This window comes from Rhinopithecus roxellana, chromosome 14 (genome assembly GCF_007565055.1).
Source record: "Rhinopithecus roxellana isolate Shanxi Qingling chromosome 14, ASM756505v1, whole genome shotgun sequence".
NCBI classification, from domain to species: Eukaryota; Metazoa; Chordata; class Mammalia; order Primates; family Cercopithecidae; genus Rhinopithecus; species Rhinopithecus roxellana.
The window spans coordinates 45,777,156-45,803,822 of NC_044562.1; the positions used below are offsets into that span (position 1 = coordinate 45,777,156).

Sequence of the window (26,667 nt, forward strand, 5' to 3'; positions counted from 1 at the left end):
AGAAAATCAACAAAGCATATATATAATTCATATGGTTTGGCTGTGTCCCCACCCAAATCTCATCTTGAATTGTAATTCCCATAATTCCCACATGTCATGGGAGAAACCTTGTGGAAGGTGATTGAATCATGGAGGTGGTTATTTCCTATGATGTTCTCATGATAGTGAGTGGGACTCACGAGATCTGATGGTTTTAAAAATGGGAGTTTTCCTACACAAGCCCTCTTTTCTTGTCTGTTGCTGTGTGAGATGTGCTTTTCACCTTCCTCCATGGTTGTGAGGTCTCCCCAGCCACATGGAACTGTAAGTCCATTTAACTGCTTTCTTTTGTAAATTGCCCAGTCTTGGGTATGTTGCCATCAGCAGTGTGAAAACAGACTAATACAGTAAATTGGTATCAGGAGTTGGATGCTGCTGAAAAGATACCTAAAGATGTAGAAGCAACTTTGGAACTGGGTAACAGGCAGAGGCTGGAATAGTTTGGAGGGCTCAGAAGAACACTGGAGAAGGTGGGAAAGTTTGGAACTCCCTAGACTTGTTGAGTGGTTTTGACCAAAATGCTGATAATGATATGGACAATGACATCCAGGCTGAGGTTGTCTCAGATGGAGATGAGGAACTTGTTGGGAACTGGTGCCAAGGTGACTCTTGTTATGTTTTAGAAAAGAGACTGGCGGCATTTTGCTCCTGCCCTAGAGATTTGTGGAACTTTGAACTTGAGAGAGATGATTTCGAGTATCTGGAGGAAGAAATGTCTAAGCAGCAAAGCATTCAAGAGGTGACTTGGGTGCTATTAAAGACATTCAGTTTTATAAGGGAAGCAGAGCATAAAAGTTCAGAAAATTTGCAGCCTGACAATGCAATAGAAAAGAAAATCCCATTTTCTGAGGAGAAATTAAAGCTAGTTGCAGAAATTTGTATAAGTAACAAGGAGCCAAATGTTAATCATCAAGACAATGCAGAAAATGTCTCCAGGGCATGTCAGAGGGCTTCATGGCAACCCCAGAGGTTTAAGAGGATAACATGATTTCCTGGGCTAGGCCAGGGTCTCTCTGCTTTATTAAGTCTAGGGACTTGATGGCCTACATCCCAGCTGCTCCAGCCATGACTAAAAGTGGCCAAGGTATGGCTTGGCTGTTGCTTCAGAGGGTGCAAGCCCCAAGTCTTGGCAGCTTCCACATGGTATTGAGCCTGCGGATGCCCAGAAGTCAAGAACTGAGGTTTGGGAACCTCCACCTAGATTTCAGAAGATATATGGAAATGCCTGGATATCCAGGCGGAAGTTTGCTGCAGGGGTAGGGTCCTCATGGAGAATCTCTCCTAGGGCAGTGTGGAAGGGAAACATGGGGTCAGAGCCCCCACACAGAGTCCCTACTGGGGCACCACCTAGTGGAGTTGTGAGAAGAGGGCCACCATCCTCCAGACCCTGGAATAGTAGATCCACCAACGACTTGCACCCTGTACCTGGAAAAGACTCAGACACTCAATGCCAGCCCATGAAAGCAGTCAGGAGGGAAGCTATACCCTGCAAAGCCACAGGGGCAGAGCTGCCCAAGACCATAGGAACTCACCTCTTACATCAGCATGATCTGGATGTGAGACATGGCATTGAAGGAGATCATTTTGGAGCTTTAAGATTTGACTGCCCCACTGGATTTTGTACCAGCATGGGGCCTGTAGCCCCTTTGCATTGGGCAATTTCTCCTGTTTGGAATGGCTGTATTTACCCAAAGCCTGTACCCTATTTTATCTAGGAAGTAACTAACTTGCTTTTGATTTTACAGGCTCATAGGCAGAAAGGACTTGCCTTGTCTCTAATGAGATTTTGGATTGTGAACTTCAGAGTTGACGCTGAAATGAGTTAAGACTTTGGGGGATTGTTGGGAATGCATGTTTGGTTTTGAAATGTGAGGACATGAGATTTGAGGGGAACAGGGATGGAATGATAAGGGTTTGGCTATGTCCCCACCCAAATCTTATCTTGATTTGTACCTCCCACAGTTCCCACATGTTGTGGCAGGAACCTGGTGGGTGGTGACTGAATCATGGGGGCGAGTCTTTCCTGTGCTGTTCTCATGATAGTGAGTGGGTCTCACAAAATCTGATGGTTTTAAAAATGGGCGTTTGCCTGCACAAGCTCTCTTCTCTTGTCTGCTGCTGTGTGAGACGTGCCTTTCACCTTCCTCCATGATTATGAGACCTCCCCAGTCACGTAGAACTGTAAGTCCATTAAACGTCTTTCTCTTGTAAATTTCCCAGTCATGAGTATGTCTTTATCAGCTGCATGAAAATGAACTAAATGTAATACTATCATTGTAACTTTGCTTAAAAGAAAAATCCAACAAAACAAAAATAAAATTATATAGAACAAAATGATGACAGAGCTTATTTTCAGAAAAAAGGCTCATCAGTGTTTTTAATTTTAGTTTACTTTTATCCATTTTACTATTTTTTACAATATAAGACTATATTTTTAAACATTCAGCACATCATAATAGCATTTTTATAATTTCAAGTCCTTTTTGGAAATAATAGAAAATGTATAAACAATCATTTATTCTTACCTGAGTATGCTCAAATATAGTTGAAAGAAAATGGACACTTGACTTTATACAGCTTCTATCATACAGTTGCCATCAGAATTCTTCTATCACTTTCTCTCCTATGTATATCAGATGGAATCATAAATAACTAAAAAGAAAAATATAATTGGACTTAGAATTAATCAATAATTACATTTCTGTTTATTTTAAATTTAGAAGTTCAGCATATCTTTTAAAATTCTAATTATGTTTCTTGAAAATGTTCAAGAAAGTTACCAAATAATAGGAAAATAATGATAAAATATGTAAATATTTGGAAAAGAGTGTTACTGATACCTAGGTAATGAAAAATAGCAAGATTTATAGATGATGTGTTAAATGTTTTCACTCACAGATATGTTACTATTAAAGCTTGGTGATAGTTCTTTAATAATATATGCCTTTCCTCTTTGAACAACAAGGAGCCCCAACTATCTCTTTCACATACTATTTATTTGGACTAACCAATCTCATACCCTGTTCATGATGATTAAGAAGGTGAAACCAAATTTTAGAAGGCACTGATTTATTTTCATTTTCATTCTACTTTGACTGTTATGGCAAGGCATTTAGATAGCTTATCTTTCTATTCATAATCATGCTATAACTAAAAGAGATATGTTAATTGGTTAAGACTTTTATATTTGTATTCCAACAAACAAAAATTCTTTCTGGGTAGACACAACAGCACAAACTATGTCTTCCTTTAATTACATTATTTCGAATGTACCTCTGACATAAGTTCAAATAGTACCAGAAGAATTCACAGCGTAGTATCTTTTGCCAAAACGCTAAAAAGACCTGATCTTTTTGAAGGAGGGGGAAAAATGGAGAAACATATCTAAGTCGTGTGCCCTGCTTCTCATCATAACTTTGATGCAATCCCCTTGATACAGACATTGATGGTGCCATATGTATATTTTTTACTTTCTTAAATAGACAGATCTCACATATTATTTTATCCCTTCCTCTGTGTTTCAATCTAAGCCATCTGAATACTTTGAAAGCCATCTTTTTCCATCTTAGCCACATATTCTTCAGAAGCCTATTGACCTATTTGTTCACTCTATTTGTTTTCTTCTGCCTCAGCCTCCCGAGTAGCTGGGACCACAACTGTGTGGCATCACGCCTGGCTAATTTTTGTATTTTTAGTAGAGAGGGGGTTTTGCCATGTTGGTCAGTCTGGTCTCGAACTCCTGACCTCAGGTGATCTGCCCGCCTTGGCCTCCCAAAGTGCTGGGTGGATTACAGGTGTGAGCCACCACACCCAGCTTCTTTTTCATTTTCAAACATGACTTTAGAGAGAAAGAAAGGATCTCATTTTAGGTTGCCCTGGAGGCAAACACTGAGGTAATAATAACTTCAATGTGAGAAGTTTATTTGGGAGATAATCCCAGGAAATATTAGCAGGGATGAAAAGAAAGAAGTGAGACCCGGAGTGTAAGACCTCTTACCAACACAGAGATCATTATCAGACCTGTAACACTATTGGCAACTGCAGCTTAATCTGGCTGGGGAAAATCAGACATCCAGTGTGTAATACACCCCTCAGCTATATCTCACTGTCAGAATCAGAGCTAGCATATTTATTCACCAATCCTCATTAGTCATTAGCTGAGGGTTGCTCCCAGGGGCATTGATTCCCTAGAACTTTCAGTCTGTTTGGTTAACAAAGTAGTCTCTTGTGGCCAAAGAATCCCTTAGGTAAAGAAATGCAGGATAAGCATTAGAAATTTTGCCAGTTTGAACTATAGCACTAAAAGAGAGGTTATAGGCTGATCATCAACAGCATCTACAACAAAAAGCAACAATTTTAAATTTTGAATTAAAATATTAGCACAGTATATTTTAAGGTCATATATTGATATTTTATAATTTTAGTGAGAAACAATGTTTGCTTAACTCAGCAACACCATTATTTATTAAATCATATGCTATTTTCTTAGCACTGACTGGATCTTAGCATGTACGAATTACACAATTCGCTTCACCTTGCTGTAAAATGTAAAGGTTGTATCATCACATACTTCCAGCTCTAAAAATGGATGTGTTTATCCTGGACAGGAAATTTCAAGCATGACACATAGTTAAAAGGTAAACTATAAAACCATGTCATGATTTCCACAGTCGTTTATCAGATCGTGTTTTTCTTGTTTGTTGGTCTTAGATGAGAGGAGAGAAAAGGAAGAACAAAATTATTTCTCTTTTAGGATGATATAGTTTTTCCATTTTTATTTTGACAACTATTGATCTTATGAACAGAAATTAGAGAGAAATAATTTGAGATAAATAACTGTTATCAAAACTCTTCAATACATTTCATCCCAAATTTTATAGAAGAAAATATTTTCCTTAAAATGGTCAATTCAATTTAATCAAGATAAATAATTGTTAATAAAACTCTTCAATAGATTTAATTCCAAAATTTAATAAAAGAAAATCTTTTCCTTGAAATGGTCAATTCAATTTAACATCCCCGTAGCCTTTATTTTTATCTTAAATTCACTGAAACCCAGTCATACTGCAGGAAATACTTTTCAAACTAGAATATTTTATGCAATGTGACAGAATAAAGAATAGCACAAAAATACACACATCAAAAAATAAGAACTAACTTATGCTTACTTCTGTCTTTCTTCTTGCAGGAAATGATATATTTTCCAAGTGGGATCTATTATTCTATGTCTGATACGATTAGATTTTTCATAGAAAGAGCACTTTGAATATTCTTGCAAAACTCAGATTGGCTTATGGGCTGCTCTTTTGAACATATTTTATTTTAAAATATAAAATCCTGATTTCCAATTCAAATGCTTCTTAAAATTTTAGTATGAACATAATATGCTCAATTTGATACTGTTTTGCCACCATTTATTACACATTTTCATACAATTTGAAGATGTATATGAAATTAAATGAAACCAACTATTTCTTTACTAAAACTTCCTTTATCTCCAACAGTACCATTTAAGAAAAACATTATTAATGCTGCAATATGACAAAATGCTTCAATTTGTTAATGTAACAGGTAAATCTTTAAATATTCTATATGTAATAAACTAAGCAAAATAAACAAGTCAAGCCAAATTGTATTTCTACTTGTCATCATATGAAATACGGATCATCATTATCATGATCTTAAAATATTTTCAAAATCATTATTCTCTTTTTTGCCTAGGTCCAAGAATTTGACAGTATTTAATCTAATTTACAAAATGTTTTAGGAGTTTTCCTGGATATTTATTTCTTATCCTCTATAGGCTCCTAAATTCAAAATATATAAAATCAGATCTTGGCCCTGATTATCTTTTCTATATTTTTCTTTTTTGTCTTGTGACATTAAGTAAGTAGTACAATTCCCACTGACTGCTCACACCTGAAATCTGGCATTATTAATCCCTCTTTTTTCCCTTACCACCTACATGCAGTTAAATAAATTCAATTCTACTTAATACAACAATCTCCAGTTTGTTTTCTCTCCCAGTTTACACTCCCTACCTATCCATCCCTAGCCAGTCGTAATTTCTCTAACAAGTAATTTGGCCACATCACCAATGGACAAAGTACACATGCCTTAGTATGCCTTTAAGACACCTTCTCAAATGTTTTCACCCCAATGTTCTAAGCAAAAGGTACAAAGAAAGTGATATTAAGATGATTGTCCTAAGTAGCCTGGAGCAATCAATTCCTATGTATTCTAGTCATCTCACTAAGGAAATGACATACGAATAGTCATACCTATACTCCTACACTCTTAAGGAAAATAACATTAGAAAAGTAATTTTGTTCATTAACACAATATTCACTGAACAGCCATTGAATGCCCAGTTGTTTAGTTACTAGTGAGAGTAAAATAAGTCTGTATACTCCTTTGCATGCATCAGTGTGATAAGGACTATGTTCCTGGCAAGGCTAGGTGCTGCAGAAAAGTCTTCCTAAAAGAGGTAAGACTCATTAACCTTCAGTTCACAAAAGCTGTCCAGTGAGGAAGGTGGGGAAAGCCACAGATGGCAAAGGAAACATCATAAGCAAAGGCACACGAATAAGAAAGAACACTCCATCTTCAAGGATAGGCTATTAGAATATTTTATTCTAAAATAGAATATTTATAGGAAACTTTAGGAATAAGATGAGGCCACATCAGGAAGGCTCCTGACTGCCATGTTATAACATTTGTATTTTACTCTAAAGGTGATGGACGTATGATTAAACAGGGAAACAGTACAGTAAGATATGTGTTTTAGATAGGTGTTTAAGATGATCATAATGCCAAGGCGGCTCTGAAGAGACATGAAAAGGAAGGGATGAGACAAGCAAATTACTTCTTAGAAATTTGTGTATACTTGTTAGATGCTAATGCAAAATAGACTCAAGGCATTCATATTTATAAGATGTAAAACTGGAACGATCTTTGTAATTTAATTTATATAGGAATAGAACCAGACAAAGATAGCTTTGATCCTGGGTTTTTCTATTCCTGGAAATCAGATAGGACCAAAAATTCATATCACCTGTTATTCTTCCAAATGCATTCTGAGTTCCATACCCTCAGCTTTCAGTATGGTAATGAAAAAAGTGATAGTGGATGAGACATGAAAAACTCTTCAGAACACATAAGAATTTTAAATTTATCAATTTAAAATCAAATTCAATCCATGCTTTCCATTGCATTTGCCATGAAACTTTCAGCAGTGCTTTGAAGCTCTCAATAGCAGGAAATTTTTCTAAGTGAAAAAAGTAGGAGAACAATTATCAAGTCGTTCACTCTTTTTGCTGAAATTAGTGGAAAACAGAAGTCACTTTCCTTGAAGCGTTTGGTTATTAAACTTTTCAGTATATATAGTGTGAGTGTGTCTATGAACAAAACACTTAGAAAATTAGAAAATTATAAGGAAAACAAAAATCATCTATATTAAGATAAACTAAAATATAATATTTAGACACCTTCCACCCAGTCTTTTTCTAAAACTGAAATTGTACTACACATATGCAATAGTTCACCTATTTCACCCTCCAAACCTCATGTTGAAATGTGATCCCCAATGTCAAACATGGGACCTAGTGAGAGGTGTTTGAGTCATGGGGGCATATCCCTCATGAATGGCTTGGTGCCATCCTGGTGGTAATGAGTGAGTTATTGCTCTGTTAGCCCCTTGTAAGAGCTGTTTGTTACAAAGAGCCTGGCACCTCCCTCCCCTCTCTCTTTTGCCTCCTCTCTTGCCATGTCATCTCTGCTCATGCAGGCTCCACTTCAATTTCTGCCATGAGTCTGAACAGCCTAAAGCCCTTACCAGAAGCAGATGGTGGCACCATGTGTCTTATATAGCAAACGTCTTTTCCTTATAAATTACCTAGCCTCAGGTATTCCTTTATAGCAATACAAAGACAACATACAATTTCATTTCCTACCTTTTGTCACCTACAGTGCAATCATATTCTTGTATCATTAAATAAGTCTTCAAATAAATACTCTTGGCGTAACATGTCACCTTATAACTTTTTTTGCCCATTCTAATGTTCCATATTTAAGATTTTTCCGTTTTTTTCTATATAGAGACACTGTGATGAGTAGAATTGACGCAAAGTAGTGTAGTGACTAAAATGACTGTGGTTGGCCTGGAAAGTGTTATAAGCCTGATTCCAAAACTATGTTGCCTTGACGGGATATGCCTTAGTCTCCTCATCCATATAATCTAACCTAGTGTTGCTTTGAGAAATAAATGATTACAAAGTTTGTGAAACACCTAAAGTACTGAATGATATATTCTACATATATATTTTATCTGTTATATAAATCATTGCTTAAACATCAGACTATCGAGACAAAGGAGAATGGAAATTACCGGATCAAAGTCTGTATATAATTACAATACTTTGTCTGGAAAATAGGGCAAATTACACTCCCACAGAAGTGAAAAAGTATGCAAATCTCACCCCAATCTTCCTATACTGTTCATATATATCAGGGTTTTAAAAATTTATTTTAATTCAATAGGAAAATTGAATTATAATAGGAAAATTGCCTTACATATTGTTTTAGATTTGCATTTCATTTATGTAACATTAGCTGTTGCCCAGTTAGCTTTTTGCAAAATTTTTTCTTATTGATAAATTTCCTATTCTCAATTTTCATTGTACCTTTTATATAACTAAGAACTAAGGGGAGAAGATAATTTCTAGCTCAATCCCTAATCAATAGTTTGGGTATTCATTCTTATCTGAACCAATGAAATGATAAGCACATTGCTAACCAATTGGTAGGTGTGCAGAATCACTGACTGGCTTAAGACAATCAGAGAGTATTCCTGGAGATACAAATATGGCCAATTCTCCTAAGTCATACAGCTTCCACACGTGATGAAAGGTGAGTTCCACTGAGAAAAATCTTGTCCATTATAAAAACAGTGGTAGGTAAATTTAGAAATAAATGCTAAGTACACATTAATGTGAACTTAGACATAAATGAGATAATCTATACACAGCACTAATCATAAAGCCCAACACATAAAATCTCAGCAATCTATAGTAATTATTATTTCTCTTGGTGTGTTTAAAAGTTCCGTATCTTTCACACTGTAAATGAAACCATGGTACATATCTTTGTACATAAATATTTGTTGTGCTCGTCTCAAACTCTATTTTTTTTTTTTTTTTTTTTTGAGATGAAGTCTCGCTCTGTTGCCCAGGATGGAGTGCAGTGGTGTAATCTCGGCTCACCACAACTTCCACTCCCTGGATTCAAATGATTCTCCTGCCTCAGCCTCCCAAGTAGCTGGGACTACAGGTGCATACCACCATGCCCAGCTAATTTTTGTATTTTTAGTACAGATGGAGATTCATTATACTGGGCAGGCTGGTCTCGAAATCCTGACCTTGTGATCTGTCAGCCTTGGCCTCCCAAAGTGCTGGGATTACAGGCATGAGCCACTGCGCCCGGCCCAAATTATTTCTTTATTGTGGCTTCATATAAGTGAAATTCCTGTCAAAAAGTATTTGATCTTTTAAGTATTTTAATGCACATCATCAAGTTATTTTCTGGAAAGATATGTCAACAAAGACTTCCACCAATAGCATATGACAATGCTGAATTTAAACCACACTTGCCAGCAATTATCTTTTTAATCTTTGACAATTTGGCAAATTTTGTACCTTTTCCTAAAATGCATACTTCTTTAACTACAAGTGAAGTATAAGTTTATATGTTTACTTTATTGAATGCTTATTTTATAATTTTTATTTTCCTTTTGGTGTGCTTTTCAATTTCATGACATTTCAATGAGATTTTCTGACATTTTAATAAAAACCTTATGGCTTATGGCCTTTGAACTTTTTGTTCCTTTAACTTGGTTTCTCTTCTTACAGGTAACCAACTGTTCACTCAATTCCATCAGATTAGGAAAGGTTGCTTTACATTTTATTTTCCCTTAATGTCATTATTATACATTTTGTCCATAAAATACTGTAATGTAAATTGCTAAATCTTACAGTAAGACGTTACCTATGAATTCATACAAAGGCATTAAAGCAAGTAAGTCATTACCATAGGTGTTTTTAAAAGTATATTTAATTAATGATTAAAATTGCATTTGTCTAATGTGTTTTATAGATTTAATTACATTTAATTTTGGGGATTAATCATATCTGCATTTAGTTTATCATTTAACACTAGGAACACAGTTAAACCTTGAACAACACAGGTTGGACTGCATGGGTCGGTCCACCTCCAGGTAGGTATTTTTTTCAATAAATACACTTGGCCCTCCACACCCACAGGGTCTGCATCTGAAATCAAACTCAAATGGAAAATACTGGTATTCACAGAATACAAAACATGTGGATATGGAGGGCTGGCTTTTCATATATATGGGTTCCACATGGCTACTGCAGCCTTACTTGAATATGCACAGATTTTGGTATCTGCTGGTGGCCCTGGAATCATCCCCTGAGGATACAGGGGAACGGATATATTTGTAAAACACTGCAAATATGGATTTCAGCACGAAGATCAATAGAAACAGAATTTTTTCCAAATATTCCCCATATTTTAAGCTTCTGCCTTCCTTCTTTCATTTAGAAGATGAAATTATGATTCTCCATTCTTTACTATAATATTTTAATACATTAGAAATACTCAGATGATTAAAGAAAATATTTATACGACACCTATTCTAAAAGCCACTATTAATTTTTAAGACTACCTGTTACTCCTAAAAGCTGCAAAACTATGTAAATATATTTCAGTATTAATGAAAAGAGAGTAAGTCTTCATTAAGGGTTCTTATTAAGCATTTTTGTAAACAGTCACACAATGGAAGCTGTTGGAATGAACGAAATCAGGAAACTGTGGTTCATTTCCTAATGAAAAGTTGGGCCAGAAAGCATTCATTAACTTGGATTACATAAAAAGTCATTAGTTTAATTTTTCCAGTCCTGTGGAGTTTAATTTTGTTCATGTTAATATCCATAGAGTATGTAATATATTTAAAGACAAATTTCAGAGAGCTATTATTCAGTCTTCCAATTTCCCACAGTTGCAGGATGCAGCGGTCAGGAGCTTTACTAATACTTGTCTCTTTTCTACATTAATTGTAGTATCACCATAATTGGATATAATTTCACTCAAATTATACAAACACTGTTCAGTAAAATCTGGATTACCTTCTGTACCAATATAATCAAGCAGAAAAACATAGACAAATTCGTCTGCTGTTAGCCATATCATAATAATTGTCTCACAGATGAGGAAACAGTCTCAGAGATGCAGACATCACCAATATTTTATATGATGATTGGTTATGCCTGAAGGCCTTTCTTCAGCAATCCAACATTTTCAATATCAATGTTTCGTGATTGTTCTTTATGTTACTCTAATACTAAATGTTATTTCACCATTTAAACTGTTGCTCTGGAATGAAGAGAGACAAATGATCTCTCTTCATTCCAGATGAATTAATAACATATTTTACACCGCAAGCAAATGAAGAAATCACTGTTCAGTAGCATTTTCACAAAACAGTGTGCATTTCACCCTGCATTTAACTTGTTTATACATACATTGTGATTTCCTGTCACCACCCAACACCCTCCCCTCCACCAAAATATTCTGGTAATAGCACCCTGAATTTCCTTTGCAGATTTACTTTTTTTTTCCCCTCTTTCCTGGTAGTTATGTTTGGCTAAGGGTGACCCTAGTTGTAGTTCCAGTACTGGTCAATGGCAGTACCATGATCCTAATAATAATTATTCACTTATGAGTGGGAATGTGGACTAAGTTAAAATAAAGAAAATACAATCAGCACCCTTTTTTTAAAAACTAGAAAGAAACAATCCCTTTCCACTTGAATTAACTAACTGAAGGACTGAAAACCTGGTGGCTATTTTGTCCTCATGTTTTTTGCCTTAAAATATAATTCAGTGGATAACAGAGCTATGAGAGGGAAACAAATATCTAACTGCCTGGATTCAGTCAGGCCTGAAGGGCCACTCTAGAACTCTCTACTATAGTAACCAATGTATATTGTTTGGTTTAACTGAGTTTTAATTGGTTGTCTGCCAAGTACAACCAAATAATTACTCTTAAATGTATATATTCTTTACTAATGTATACTACACATTTTATTTACATTTTCTATGGCTTCTCCCAAATTGAGCTAACATTAGTAAATAATAATGAGCCAAAATGATTGATTGATATTTTGAAGAAAATAAAAGTTTTCTATAAAATGATATAGATACTCTTTTGGTGTTTTGAAAACATTTGTTATTGTTCGAAGCTAAAAAGGGACACAGAATTTCAGATAAGCCTTCAGTAGACTTTAAGAATTATTTATACTTTAAGTATGTTTATATACTTTAAAATTTTTATGTTTGCTTAAGAAATGATGTCGTATAGTTTTTCATCAAATTTAGGTTGTGATATCCTATTAATTACATCTTCACTTCTTTTGAAGATAGTAGAGGAGACCAATTTTTAAAACTGTAAATAAACAGATTTAGAAGAGATATGAACAATTTCATAAATGTGATAATGTTATAGGTGATGTTGAGCACTCCCTAATTTAATAATTACACAAAGACAAATGATCGCTCTTGATTCCAGATGAATTAATAATATATTTTACACTGTAAGCAAATGAAGACATCACTGGAAGCTTAATAGTATTATTCCAATTCAATTCTACTCTAATAAGGTATTTTCTTATTTATTTGAAGCTCTTCCCAAAGACAAAAGCTAAGTAAATCCTTGGCGTCTTAGTAACTGGTCAAATAAGTTTCTAGAGTAATTATCTGCTTTGATACCTTTTCACTGCTTAAGCATCCGACAACTACTATGTGATATCTCAATGGTCTGTCAAGAAATAAAAATAAAAACACTAGACACTTAAACTATCAGTGTTTATGGAACTGGGAAAAAGTAAATCCAACTTTATTTTATAAGAAACTTAAGATATATCAGACACCTGGGTTTATAATTTCAGTATTGAAAACTGGATGCTGGTATACATGACAGCATCACAAAACATCATAAAGAACCAAAATATAAAGAACCAAAAATGTATCTCTAAATATCAACTATTAAATAAATAAAAGTTTACCTTATTGAAGCTCATTTTTCTTCATTGTTCCCTCATAAAATATTAGGCTACTTTTCTTTTCTCTCAAATTAGTTCAACTGTATTATTCTATTTAAATCTGATTGCTACTGAAGGTACTTGATTCCTCTCTAGAATGTTCTTCCCCATGTTTCCTCTCTCTGTTAGAGCTTAGTTCCCACTTCAAACAGAATTCAATAAACTATAACTACTTAAGAAAGAGGTCATGCATTATAAATATATATACATATACATTTTAATCCCTTCCTTCTCCAGCTCCATAAAACAGACTGTGTATAAATGAGTATATAAAATGCTTATAATAAACAAGCATTACATTATATTTACCCAAGCTAAGGACATCTTTCTCTTCAGCCTATTCTTGGATATAAGGATAAAATGCAGAAGGGAATTTTTTCTCTCTCCTGACAAAACTTTAAAAATATCTCTGACCTTTTCAGTTATCTATCATTGATTCTGTGATACCTGAAGATAGTTTCCTACCTGTGAGGAGAGAAGATTGCAATCATCTCATTTGAGCTCAGTCTCCAAAGACCCAATGATATGGCTTAGTGTAGATAGCAAGTATCTTCTTTGTTCACAGATTTTCAGAAGAATAAAAGGGGCAGAAATATCAACATAAAAAGGTCAAGTCTAATTTCATTTAACAATTACATATGTCACATGGAGGTTAGGTCAAAATAATCTATTGAGCACTTGCAAAATGATGTTAATAATACCTATTCTCCCTCTCTCCTAGAGTATTTTCAAACGAGTTCATGTATGAAAACACTTTCAAAACTGTAAGTACAATACAAATATGAGGTTATATTACACATTCCAGGAGAAGTTATGACATGCTGAAACGGCAGAATTTACAACCAAATTTCCTTTTTCCAACAACTGCTGTCAGAGTCTGCACTTGCATATAAACTTTTGCAAAGACATTTCAACATAGGAAACAGAAGATTATGTAATACTAACAATATCTAATTTCCCAGCTGTGTGTAGTTAAAAGCAGTAAATGACTAAAGAGAAGTCTTCCCAAAGCTCTGAATCTATTAGTAAGTAGAAAGTACTATTACTAGCCATAGAAGGTAACTCCTCTGGAGAACTAGATACAACTGGGCAAACCAGTCTTCATCTCTTTGCCATTCATGAAAACACTTATATTCAAGTCAGTATAATACATTCTCTCAATGAAGACATCTTCATACAGCTAATGAAGATAATACTGCCAGGAGCATATCCTCTCTGTGTTTGTTGTAGCCATTCGCAGCAATGACAACAACAAGTGAAATTAAAGAAACAAAAGTTTTCCAATCTCATAGTTTGAAACACTGGAAAATCAATGATGTAGCTACCTCTTAAATGGATCTAACTCTTTCTCTGAAGCCTGATGGAGAGCTCATCCAGTAGTATATAATAATCAGACTATGATATTGTAAAGATTCATCTTTATCTCTTCTCTAGCTGTATTCATCCAATACACATTTATCAAACACCTGCTCAATGCTGTGCATTGTATTGTGGACTAGGAAAACAGATGAAGAAATTTAGTTTCTAATCTAGTAGAGTAGACAGACAAGTAAATAAATTATAATAACTTGTTATCATAATGTTTTAATAGATGTCAGCCTATTAAATACTTGCTTAACTTAATTCTTAATTTCTAAATAGTAATCTATACTAATTAGGTAAGCTTCTGATCATGATGAATTTGTAAGTTTCTTTTAATTTTTTAAAATGCTTTCACTGATATAATGACATTTTATTTTCAAAACAACTCTGTCCCATACACAGTGTTGTGCTTTCCTTCTTTTACCAAAGAGAAAATCAATGTTGAAAGATGAGTTAGTAGCATCAAAGCCAAGGTCAGGACTCAGAAATCTCCACTCTCTTATTTCCTTCTTACAAATGGAGGATAACACATCTGGTTTGCATGCTAAAATCCTGTGTACTATTTATCATTTGATTTCACCATTTTAGGGAACTGTAAGTTTTAATTGATAGTGCTGGAAAAGAAAAACTCTCATTCATTGTAGAGTGTGTTTTTATTAGCAAACCATTCTAAGCTATGAATTGCTTATTGCCAAATGAAATAATGATGTTTATTGTTTTCTATTAATATCTGCCAAGAAACCCTACTACAGAAGAAATCACAAACAGTGTGAAATTTGAAAGAATATAGCCATTTGTACAAATGATTAAAAACTGCTGCCCAATCAAGGAAACCATGGTATTCAAACTACTTATATCTTGCCAGCTGATTTGTAAATACAGCAACCACAGACTTACTGTATGTCTGAATTAGATAAAAATCACATCATTTTCTTTGTGCCTGGGAAAGAGCAAATGCTCAATAGATGTTTAGGAAGAGTTTGGGTAAAGAATGGAAAGTGTTAAAGAAAGGAGAAAAATCTTATCAATAGGTCACCAAGCTCCACTCTGCCAAAAATCAAACTAACAATCATCACACACACACACACACTCTACAATGAATGAGAGTTTTTCTTTTCCAGCACTATCAATTAAAACTTACAGTTCCCTAAAATGGTGAAATCAAATGATAAATAGTACACAGGATTTTAGCATGCAAACCAGATGTGTTATCCTCCATTTGTAAGAAGGAAATAAGAGAGTGGAGATTTCTGAGTCCTGACCTTGGCTTTGATGCTACTAACTCATCTTTCAACATTGATTTTCTCTTTGGTAAAAGAAGGAAAGCACAACACTGTGTATGGGACAGAGTTGTTTTGAAAATAAAATGTCATTATATCAGTGAAAGCATTTTAAAAAATTAAAAGAGAAGTAGCACACACATTTGAAAGTATATTCACTTAAAGACAACCTCTCCTCAAATTTAAAAAATGCTAACTGTGCTTTTGGCCAATGTTACATGTATAATCTTTGAGTATTAGCTCAAGGACTTACTTTGCAGAGAAGCAATTTATTCAAGACAGAGACTACACTGTGAGATGCAATCTTTATTACGTTTTAAAACTGAAATAGCCTCACATACTTATAGATGTCAACATTATCAAGTAAGTTTAATTCCCTGTATAAGTGGTTTACGTGTTTTAAGTCCCATCTATGGATTGAAATAACCCATAAAGTAGTTAGTACATGACAATTAATTTATAAGGAAAAATTGTGAATTAAAGGAGGGGGGTATAAGTAAAATATGCAATGAGATCCAAAGAAAATCTCAAAAACTCAGTAAGGAATAGTTATTTCTCATTCATTGATTGTTTTGCTTAAAACAGGAATAAGGTAAATAAAAATATAAGGTCAACCAAGAGCAAGTTTCTGTGCTAGGTACCATAGATTGTCCAACCAGTGCACTTGTGACAGGGAGTTTCTCACTATGCTCAAACTGGCCATCTGTGTGCTCTCAAAATGCCTGCCATGCCTATAAATCTCATCTGTGAGTGTCATCACCCATTCACCCGCTAGAATAATAATCCTACCTTGAGGCAAGCAACATAAGCCTTTCCCCCTCTGAAGATATGAGAGTAAGCACCTGAGCTAAGACTAGATCATCTAAGGCTTATGTGGGGATCTGGTACAAAAGGTCCACCTAAACAAAGCAACAGCAGCTTGGGCAACAAAGCAAGACCTTGTCTCTACAAAAAAATACAAAACAAATTAACTAGGTGTGTTGGCACACACCTGTAGTCCCAGCTACTTGAGAGGCTAAGAAGGAGGATTGCTTGAGTCTGGGGAGTCAAAACTGCAGTGACCCATGATGGCACCATTACACTCCAGCCTGGGTGATAGAGGGAGACTTCTGTCTCTTTAAAAAAAATGCAACAGTAACAGTGAACTACCTGAACCAAGAACAGGCTCTAGACTCTGAGTGAGGTGGGAAGAGAATCAGTCTGTTTGTAGCTAGAGCAGAAAACCAAAGACATAGAGAAATAAGATACTTTACAGATGTTATAAAGCAGTAAAGTTCATGAATAATACGTAGGAGTGATGAGAAACTGAGACAGAAAAAGGTAGAGAAACATCTACAATAAAGAGAGTACTGGTGGCCACAAGAAAAGTATGACAGAGGGAGCTGTGTCATCCCAATGGCAGAGGATCAACTCTGTCACTAGGGGGCAGAGAAGGAATGTGCTCAGAAAAGCCACACTAGTTACATCCCAATTCTAAACTTCAGTCCATTTTCCTCGGGTTCTCTTAAAGATTGGACATGTGGCTGGGGTTCCTCTCTTGTTCATCTCTAAACTTAACCTTACTGAGGTGAGTGAGTTTTTTTTTTTTTTTTTTTCTTGCAATCAAAAGAATCTATCATCATCACTTCTGTCTTGTCTCCTTAATATCCATCTAAGGAACTAGTCTTAAAATGATGAATGAACAAAAACTTGATTGTACACCACACTGTAAAAATATTTTTTACAGTTGGGCATGGTGGCTCACTCCTGTAATCCCAGCACTTTGGGAGGCCGAGGCAGGTGGATCACCTGAGGTCAGGGTTTCGAAACTAGCCTCACCAGTGGTAAAACCCCATCTCTACTAAAAATACAAAAATTAGCTGAGGGTGGTGGCATGCATCTGTAGTTCCAGCTACTAAGGAGGCTGATACAGGAGAATCGCCTGAACCCGGGAGGCAGGCTGCAGTGAGCCAAGATCACACCACTGCACTCCAGCCTGGGCGACAGAGTGAGACTCTGTCTCAAAAAAATCCTATATATATATATATATATATATATATATATATATATAATATATATATATACACTATCTATTAATATACTCTCAAAGAATTATACTAACCCAATGAAAAGAAAAAAAAAGGCCACATAAATTTGTTATGAATCTTAAGTCACTGAAAAAAGTGCAGTTTTCAAAAAAGGAAATACGTTTTTCATTTATAGATAACTGTTCTATAGCTAATTCAAAGCAGTAACAACAGATAAACCTATGCTGTGGTTATCTTCTCTTTCTTCACAAGAACAATAGGGCAAACATAACTTACCTTTGGCTTCTGTATTTGCTTTGTTATACTGAAAACATTTTTTTTAACTGAAGTCTATTTTATTTATTTATTTATTTATTTATTTATTTATTTATTCATTTATTCATTTATTTATTTATATATTTTAGATGGAGTCTCGCTTTGTTGCCCAGGCTGGAGTGCAATAGTGTAATCTCGGCTCACTGCAGCCTCTGCCTCTTGGGTTCAAACAATTCTCTTGTCTCAGCCTCCTGAGTAGCTGGGACTACAGGCACATGCCACCACACCCGGATAATTTTTCCATTTTTAGTAGAGATGAGGTTTCACCATATTGATCAGGCTGGTCTCAAACTCCTGACCTTAGGTGATCCACCTGCCTAAGCCTCCCAAAGTGCTGGGATTAAAGGCATGAGCCACCACACTCGGCCCTAAAGTCTAAATTAAATGTATTCATAGGTTACATGAATGTCTTAGAAAAAAATACATTCTTTCTCAGTTTTATAGATCCCTCAACACCAAAAAAATCCCCAGACCTTTTTTCTAGATTATTCTTACATATGCATTAGATTTTCTTTATCTTAATCATAAGATATTAGGTACAGAATTTTTACTATACTTACAAAATCATATCCTGCAGCTGGGAGAAAGGCAAAAGAAGAAGAAGAAAAAGAGAAAGAGAAGATTGAAAAAGAGAAGAGGAAGGGATAGAAAGCAGAAAGGTTTCTGCTATAAAGGAGACACAAAAGAAAGAGATGAAAAGGGAGAAAAAATGAGGTGGACTAATAGTTACAAGTGTGCCCACAGAGCATTGCCATGTCATTATTTTCCAAGCTTCACAATCAGAACCCCCACCCACCCATCCTACAGTCAAAACGTTTCAGAAAAGAGAGAAACTAGGTTTTTTCATTCCTCATTCAATGATACTGATCACTCTTCTGACAGGTGGCAGGACAGTGATGATGGCTGGGTCCAGAGTTGCAGCCTCCTCCCTCTCAGAAGCTACCCATTCTGTTAAGAGGCCATAGACCATCACGTTCCTAATTGTGCATCTCTCCTTGGGCTTCAGTATGTAACTGTTTCTATCTTGATACCTGTTTCTGAGTTCCTAGAATCTTAATGTACTTTTGCCACACCCTCCCTCCAGAAACTGAAACTTGACAAATAAATCCCACTGACTGGCATGGCAGACCTAGACTTCAAAAAGAACACCTGTTATAGCCCCAGGTGTCTACATATTAAATACCACCTGATTCTCCATTGCTGTGCCATGCCCACAAGCTAAAGCTCCCTATTGCTCCATCGGGGACTCCTGGAGCTAATCTATTTCCTCCAAAGCACCTGGAGGTAGTCTCGGGTAACCTTGGACATCATGCTGCTTCTATTTACTCACTGGAACGCAACTGTCTGCCCTGCAGCTGAGACAACATCCCCAGCACCTGGCCTTCTCCCCTAACCATCGTGACCAGTTCAGACAGACACAGACAAATACTAAGATATGAGAAAAACTATAAACAGTGGGACATCATTCCAGTAACTGAAATGTATTCATTTAACCAATATTTATTGAATGTCAGGGATAATGTCTGTATGGTAGTGACACAACAATGAACAAGACAGATTTTCTGTCCTCAAGGAATTTGTGTTCTATTTATTTGCCCACATAAACAAAAATTTAACTACATGTAAAGGTAAAAACATCCATTTGTTCCTACAACAAATAAAAACTTGTATCTATTGTCTAATATAGAGGAAAGTATCTGAAATGTCATGTCAAAATATAAGTTAAGGAGCATACGCCACATTTTCTTGAGTGGAAGATGCAAGGATTTAAGAAATTGGGGCTGGGCGAGGTGGCTCACACCTGTAATCCCAGCACTTTGGGAAGCCGAGGCGGGAGGATCACGAGGTCAGAAGACCGAGACCATCCTGACTAACACGGTGAAACCCCGTCTCTACTAAAAATACAAAACATTTTACAATCCCACCAACAGTGTAAAAGTGTTCCTATTTCTCCACATCCTCTCCAACACCTGTTGTTTCCTGACTTTTTAATGATTGCCATTCTAACTGGTGCCTGAGGCCTCCCCAGAAGCCAAGCAGAGCTTGCATCACGATTCCTGTATAGCAGCAGAACTGTGGGCCAATTAAACCTCTCTTCTTTGTAAAAAAAAAAAAAAAAAAAAATACAAAACATTAACCGGGCATGGTGGCCCGCACCTGTAGTCCCAGCTACTCGGGAGGCTGAGGCAGGAGAATGGTGTGAACATGGGAGGCAGAGCTTGCAAGCGAGCTGAGATCACATCACTGCACTCCAGCCTGGGCAACAGAATGAGACTCTGACAGAAGGAAGGAAAGAAGGAAAGAAGGAAGGAAGGAAGGAAGGAAGGAAGGAAGGAGGGAAGGAGGGAAGGAGGGAAGGAGGGAAGGAGGGAAGGAGGGAAGGAGGGAAGGAGGGAGGGAGGGAGGGAGGGAGGGAGGGAGGGAGGGAGGGAAGGAAGGAAATTGGAAGTTGTCCTACAAAATAAAATACAAAAAGCCCATGTAATTGTAAACAGACAGATATGCAAATGAATCAAAAGGTGAGGGAGAAAGAAGAGAGCTAGTTCAGATGCAATAGATGCATACTGGGCAGTTAACACAGAAATATGTGCACTTAATACTCAGATACGTGACATGAAGCTTATTTTTTTCTCTTGAATTTCACATAACGTGATGAACTTCATAAACCTCAATCTGTCTACAGAAAATAATTCTGCCTTTCTGGTATCCTTAGTCCAGTGACTTCGTCATGTAAACTGTTTCTTGGTTTTTGTTTTTATGGGGTGTTTGGGGGCTTTGTTTTGTTTTGATTTTCAAATCTCAGTCACTGTTCAGCATAAAATTTCTAATTCAGAGTTTCCTTTCCTCCTTTACCAGCCCTTCTTTTGCCCCATACCTGCTTATCCTATGCTGTCTTTTCTTGGTTGGCCTGCTCTGGCTGCTGGAGGTGTCACAGAAAGTTGGATAACCTGAGCAATGTCCCTCAGTTGAGCAGAAAAGTTGGACAGCTGGTCTTGATCATTTCTTTCCCTGCTGGACATTGTTGTTCCCATCATCATTTTATCTGGCCCTGGCATTGGTATGACACTAACCTACTAATGTTCTGGCCACTTGTTCTCTCTAGGTCTGCCCAGATGGCATCCCTTTAGCTCTTTTCTGCAACACATTCATGGCCTCCAAGTGTGCATATACCATATCACCTACTTCATAGTCTTCTGACATTAGAGATTCCAAAAGCAGTGTTGCTTTCCTTGTCTCACCTCTTCAGACAATCTCTGTATGTCCCATAACATACGAAGCAGATTCCTGCAGGGCCAACTAGAGTCCGCTTACTTCTCAGGCCTGGACTATCTTTACCGTGCCTTTCTTGACAGCCTACCCTCTCTTAATTCATTCTTTCTAAAGTCCGGTGACCCTCAGACAATGTTGCAGACATTCCTTCCCAGCAGACTTGCAACAAGACCCAAACCAATGTTCAATCAACAATTATCAGATTCCTTCTAATAAATATTGGTAGCTCTCAAGAATTTTATGCTTCCTCATAACCAACCTGACAACCAGGTATATTTCACAACAAAACAAAGCACAAACAAAATTCTGCCTCATAAGCAAATATTAGCCAGCAGGCACAAAAACAGTCATACATACTGTTCCAGTAAGCTCTATGAAGTCCCTAGTCTATCACTACAAAAGCCCCTTACATGAATGGTGATCTCCAAGATAAATAAAATTGCATCCCCTACAAGATTAACCTTCCCAGTCAATCCAGGAAAAGATCCTAGGACAGATCTTCCATAAAAGAAATGGCAGGGCAGGAGTACAGGACCATGTGTACTGCCATACCAGCACACAGCTGGCAAGGCAGAGGTTTCCAAACCATATTTCTAGCCAGCTGCATATAATGAACACCACTTGTTTCATAAGGGAAACACTATTTTTAATACTTTTTGTGTTAATTAACCCAGTGGTACAGGTGTAAACAGCAATTCGAAATCTTGCCCCAGCTGCCTCCAGAACTTAGATCACTGATTAAAGTCCTTCAAATATTATCCAACCACTCTAGTGGTGGATGTTACAATGAAAATGAATTGACCCAAGTATATATATGTGTGTGTGTGCGTACATATATATGTGTGTGTGTATGTATCATAGACACAAATATGACCCAAATACACACACACACACACACACACACACACACATATCCCATGATCTACACTGTAGCAGATCAACAAAAATTATGGATGACATTCAGAATGAGATTCTAATCTCCCTTCTTTGGAGAAAACCACAAACCATGGGGTACCAAGATGACTAGCATTTCCCTCCCAGATAAAGTAAAAGAGAAGGGGAAAGGAGAAGTGATAATGCTCCATAGTTGCTCTCCTTCAAGGTTATAGTCTGCCTTATAGCTCCCTCTTCATACTTCCCTGGAGACAGAATGTTCCAAATTAGTTGGGCTTTATTATTACACAGATGCGAAGGCTGAGAGCCTACTGCCTTGAGCATGGTAGATTCTGAACATGCTATTTGGAATTTAAAATCTTCACTTTCCACTGTCAATTCTTTCCACAGACCTCCTTTCACCTATAAGTAACCCAGTAACCCTGAGGATCAACAAGCGGTTTCAGTGATCCTCCACACTACAGAAATGCAAACACCCACATGGAAAGCCAAAAGGGATTTCTCAGGGATTTGCAGGCGCTTATTTGCAAAAGGGTTGCCTATTGCTTGAGCAAGATGATCAGATAGGAATCCACAAGGATTTATTTAATTATTTACCTACAGCAAATGATTCTCCTGAGAAGCACAGAGGGAGGTCAGAAAGTTCTAAATAAGCTAGATGCCAGATAAAGTAGCAATAACACACATTAAATGCACTGAATGTAAACTGAAGATTTTAATACACCTTTTAAAAAGCTGCAATGTTAGATCTGATAAGTTTAATAGAACATAATCTATAAAATCTGATGTAACACAAGCACATAAAGTCTGATCAGCAGGGACTACTGCCACTGGTTAGCTCTTAAAGCTGACACAAATTAAACACATCCAAATAAGCCCTTATTTTCATGACTGCTAAAATTGCTCCTCTTTCAAACTTCTTACCTTGCAAATGTCAGTTCTTCAAGTTGTACAGTATTTCTCCCTTTCACTCAACTCTCTACATCCAGTCATCAAATCTTAACGTACAATAGCAAAAACCACAATTACTATTGCTCTGACCTAATATTTGCTTTCAAAAGAGCATTAAAATATGTATCTTCTTCATTCCATTAGTGTCAGAGACTAAAAACCCTTTGCCTTGAAAATTGGACTAACTCTTCATTCATTCCTACACTGTTTTCCCCAGTCCTTGCTCTGTTCTCTGGCATTGATAGCTCATAACTGCAAATCTTGATTCTGCCACCCACCTATCTACCATCCTTCAATGCTTCCTTGGAATTTTCAAGATAAATTTTACACTCCTCCATAATTAGGTCCCTGCAAACACCTAAACTAAACCCTAGTCAGTTATTCCTTGATGCACAGCCATTGCTTTTGATAGTTCCAATCCATTGGACTCTAATGGCCACAAAAATTATTGCATAATATCTACAAATACACACACCAAGTAACCATCTATAGACTAAAAACATTACATACAGAGATACACTGTAATTATTCAAAGCTGTAAAAATGAACCCTCGAAGTTACCAAAGGCAGTTAGATGTTATGACTTTAAATTCTTACAAATACACTTGAAAAACACAGTGTTTTCTAGAAGAAAAAGCAGGCAGGATGTTAATTTAAAAGATAATAAAGATTGAGAAAATAGTAATTTTTCAAACTTTAATATTTCCAAAACTCCTAGGAAATTAACTGTAGGAAGTCTTTCCAGTCGCTTACCTACTTTACAATTCATAATTTTTCTTTTTTAAAATATTAGAGCATACCTCCTATTAAGCATCTTTTTCCTTTTCCATATTCTGTTCTCCTTCACTGGTTGGAAGTAAGATGTGGTAGATCTCCAAGAGTTTCAGTTGTTACACAATTGGTGGGAAAAGCCACTGTGGGCATTGAAAGTATCAAACAATGTTTTACTTTCTTGGCCAGTATGATCCATCAGCCTTCTAAGTCAGATAATAGGTGAAAAAATTGAAAGAATCTACACCCATAATGTCCAGAGGCTTGTTAAAGAAACACAAACATGTAATATCTTGGCATATGGCTAAAAGGACTGTAGTTATTCCTTTGTGAAAAAGCCTGGGGTTACCTGTAAATTTAAATTTAAGACTTTAGAAAAACAAGCAACAGAACTTTAACAGGTTTACCTGTACGTCCTGCAGGCACTAATAAGGGAATAAATTTCACATCTGTTCAGTGTCAAAAAGAATAATAAGTTTTCCACTGTTTTGTTTTGTCTATAAACATGTGCAGGTGAGTAAGGCATCATCAATAATATCACCTGCAGAAATAAAAGTCAGTTATATATGTAGAAAAACATTTCCAAAAATGAGTTCTGAGAAACACTAGTTCTATGAAATGTTTGAGCTGTTTTACACATACATTCAAAAGGACTAAACATATTTTTAAAATGTTATAATGGTATTTCTCATATTTTTAATACATTAGTGTTTATTTTGAAGATCCAAATAATTTCTTATTTTGTCTCACAAGGAAACACTTTCACATGGAATATTTCCAGAGTTTTGTTTGTAATGTGCTCAGAAAAATGATGAGATAGACGTAGTTTCACCATTAACAACTTTATTTCCAGAGAATGGGTCAATTGCTACAATGAAAATCTTGACTGAAATGCAGAAGTATATGACATACAATTAGTCATTAGCACAGTAAATCAAGTTCATAAAGATGTCATGAAATAATTTTTTACTTTTTAAAATTGAGCAACAATAAATCTAAGTATTTACAAAAACATTTTGTCAATAAGGAAATAGAATTAAATTTGGAAAAGCAGGCAATCATGATGGAAACTAGATTTTGTTCAAAATCCCTTTGAATTAAGAAAAAATATATTGAATATAAATGACATATATTTATCAAAAGAAATGTGCTTTCTCTCCATTAGAACAGGATAATTATCACCATATATATCAAAGGCATGGTAAGCATTAAGTTGTTTTCTAAACCAGGTCATTAAAAGCTGAACAGATAAGTTTCAACTTTTCCCTAACACATTTTTCTTCTCATACAACTAATCTGCCAAACAGAATTACCTCAATTTGGTTTAGGTGTGAACACCTGATAAATCACAACAAACATCAAATGTGCAATTTCCAAGGATGTCCTCCATAATTTTTCTGTAATGATGTTAAAGTCACAATGATCTTTTTATGCAAATAATGTCACATCATTTCCAGGCATAAAAATCATTTCATAGTTTCTGACAACACTTACAGACCTTTAGATCTCACATAAGCTGACCCTTGTTTCTTTCTCTCTCTCTCTGTCTCTCCCTCTTTCTTCTCTCCAGCCCCCCTGCCCCACCCACTCCATTCACAAAAATCTTCTACAAATCTTCCTGCTGTGCCTCAAACAAGCCAGAGTCATTCCTCCCTTAGGATTTCTTTTCTTAGACCTTGGCCCAGCACCTTTTCAGGCTCAGAGATTCTAATTTAAATAATGAGAGATCAGAAGCAGGCATCAGCGTTTCTTGAAAATGACTAGATAAAAAGAAGCCTGGACGGAACAGATGAATAAATGATTGATATAAATAATGACAGTGACTCTCTAACAAATAATTTTACAAAGCAGAATGTATTTTACATGTTGCACCTAACATTTAGCATTTAATACGTCATGGTCAAGCTATCTTTGTCATCTGCGCAATACTATGCAATGCAGTGACATTTTAGAAATGCAAAGAGCTTTAAATTGCTAATTTATTGGGGAAAATAAGTTTTCACGTTCATGCCACCATAAAAGAGAAAATATATTTCCTGATTATGTTGAATAACACCCTTCAACTGTATGGTAACTAAACTATTTATTATATATTAAAATCAAGACTGTTAGTTGGGCTATTTACTTTTTAATTATTAAAATCAGATAATAAAATGAAATATAAACTTCACAATAAAATTTCTAAAAGGCAGTTTGTGTTCTATTGCTCTGTATTCACATAAGCATGTCATGACCTGCTACCTTTCCAAAAACAGCAGCCAAATGGTTTCCACTTAATCTCCTTCTCCAGTGCTGTCTTGACAAACAAGAGCACTTTCAAGGGTACAGGATCAGACATTGGGCACACCATGACCAAACCAAAAACAAAAGCTTCACCACTTACTTAGTCAACATTGATAATTAAATCAATCTTCCTCTTAAGAAATCAGAATAAAGATTTCACAGGTGGAAGCAGCTCTTACTGCCAAAGGGCTTTCTATGATTTGATGCATCCAAGATTTGATGCCAGAAAAAGTGATGAAAAACTTGAAATACTTGTAGTAGTTTTCAGCTAGTGAAGGAAATTTCAATTGCTTGAAATTTG

The 26,667-nt window shown here is 35.9% G+C and overlaps 1 protein-coding gene across 6 annotated transcripts in view; it reads right to left on the bottom strand.

The window, feature by feature from the left end:
• GULP1 (GULP PTB domain containing engulfment adaptor 1) overlaps positions 1-26,667 on the bottom strand; it is a 317,623-nt gene that overhangs the window by 219,562 nt on the left and 71,394 nt on the right. For all 6 annotated transcript variants that reach the window (XM_010370291.2, XM_010370290.2, XM_030916892.1 and 3 more), the window contains exon 2: positions 2,565-2,691. The gene's annotated coding sequence lies outside the window, so the exon portion shown is untranslated. The remainder of the gene's footprint in view (positions 1-2,564; positions 2,692-26,667) is intronic.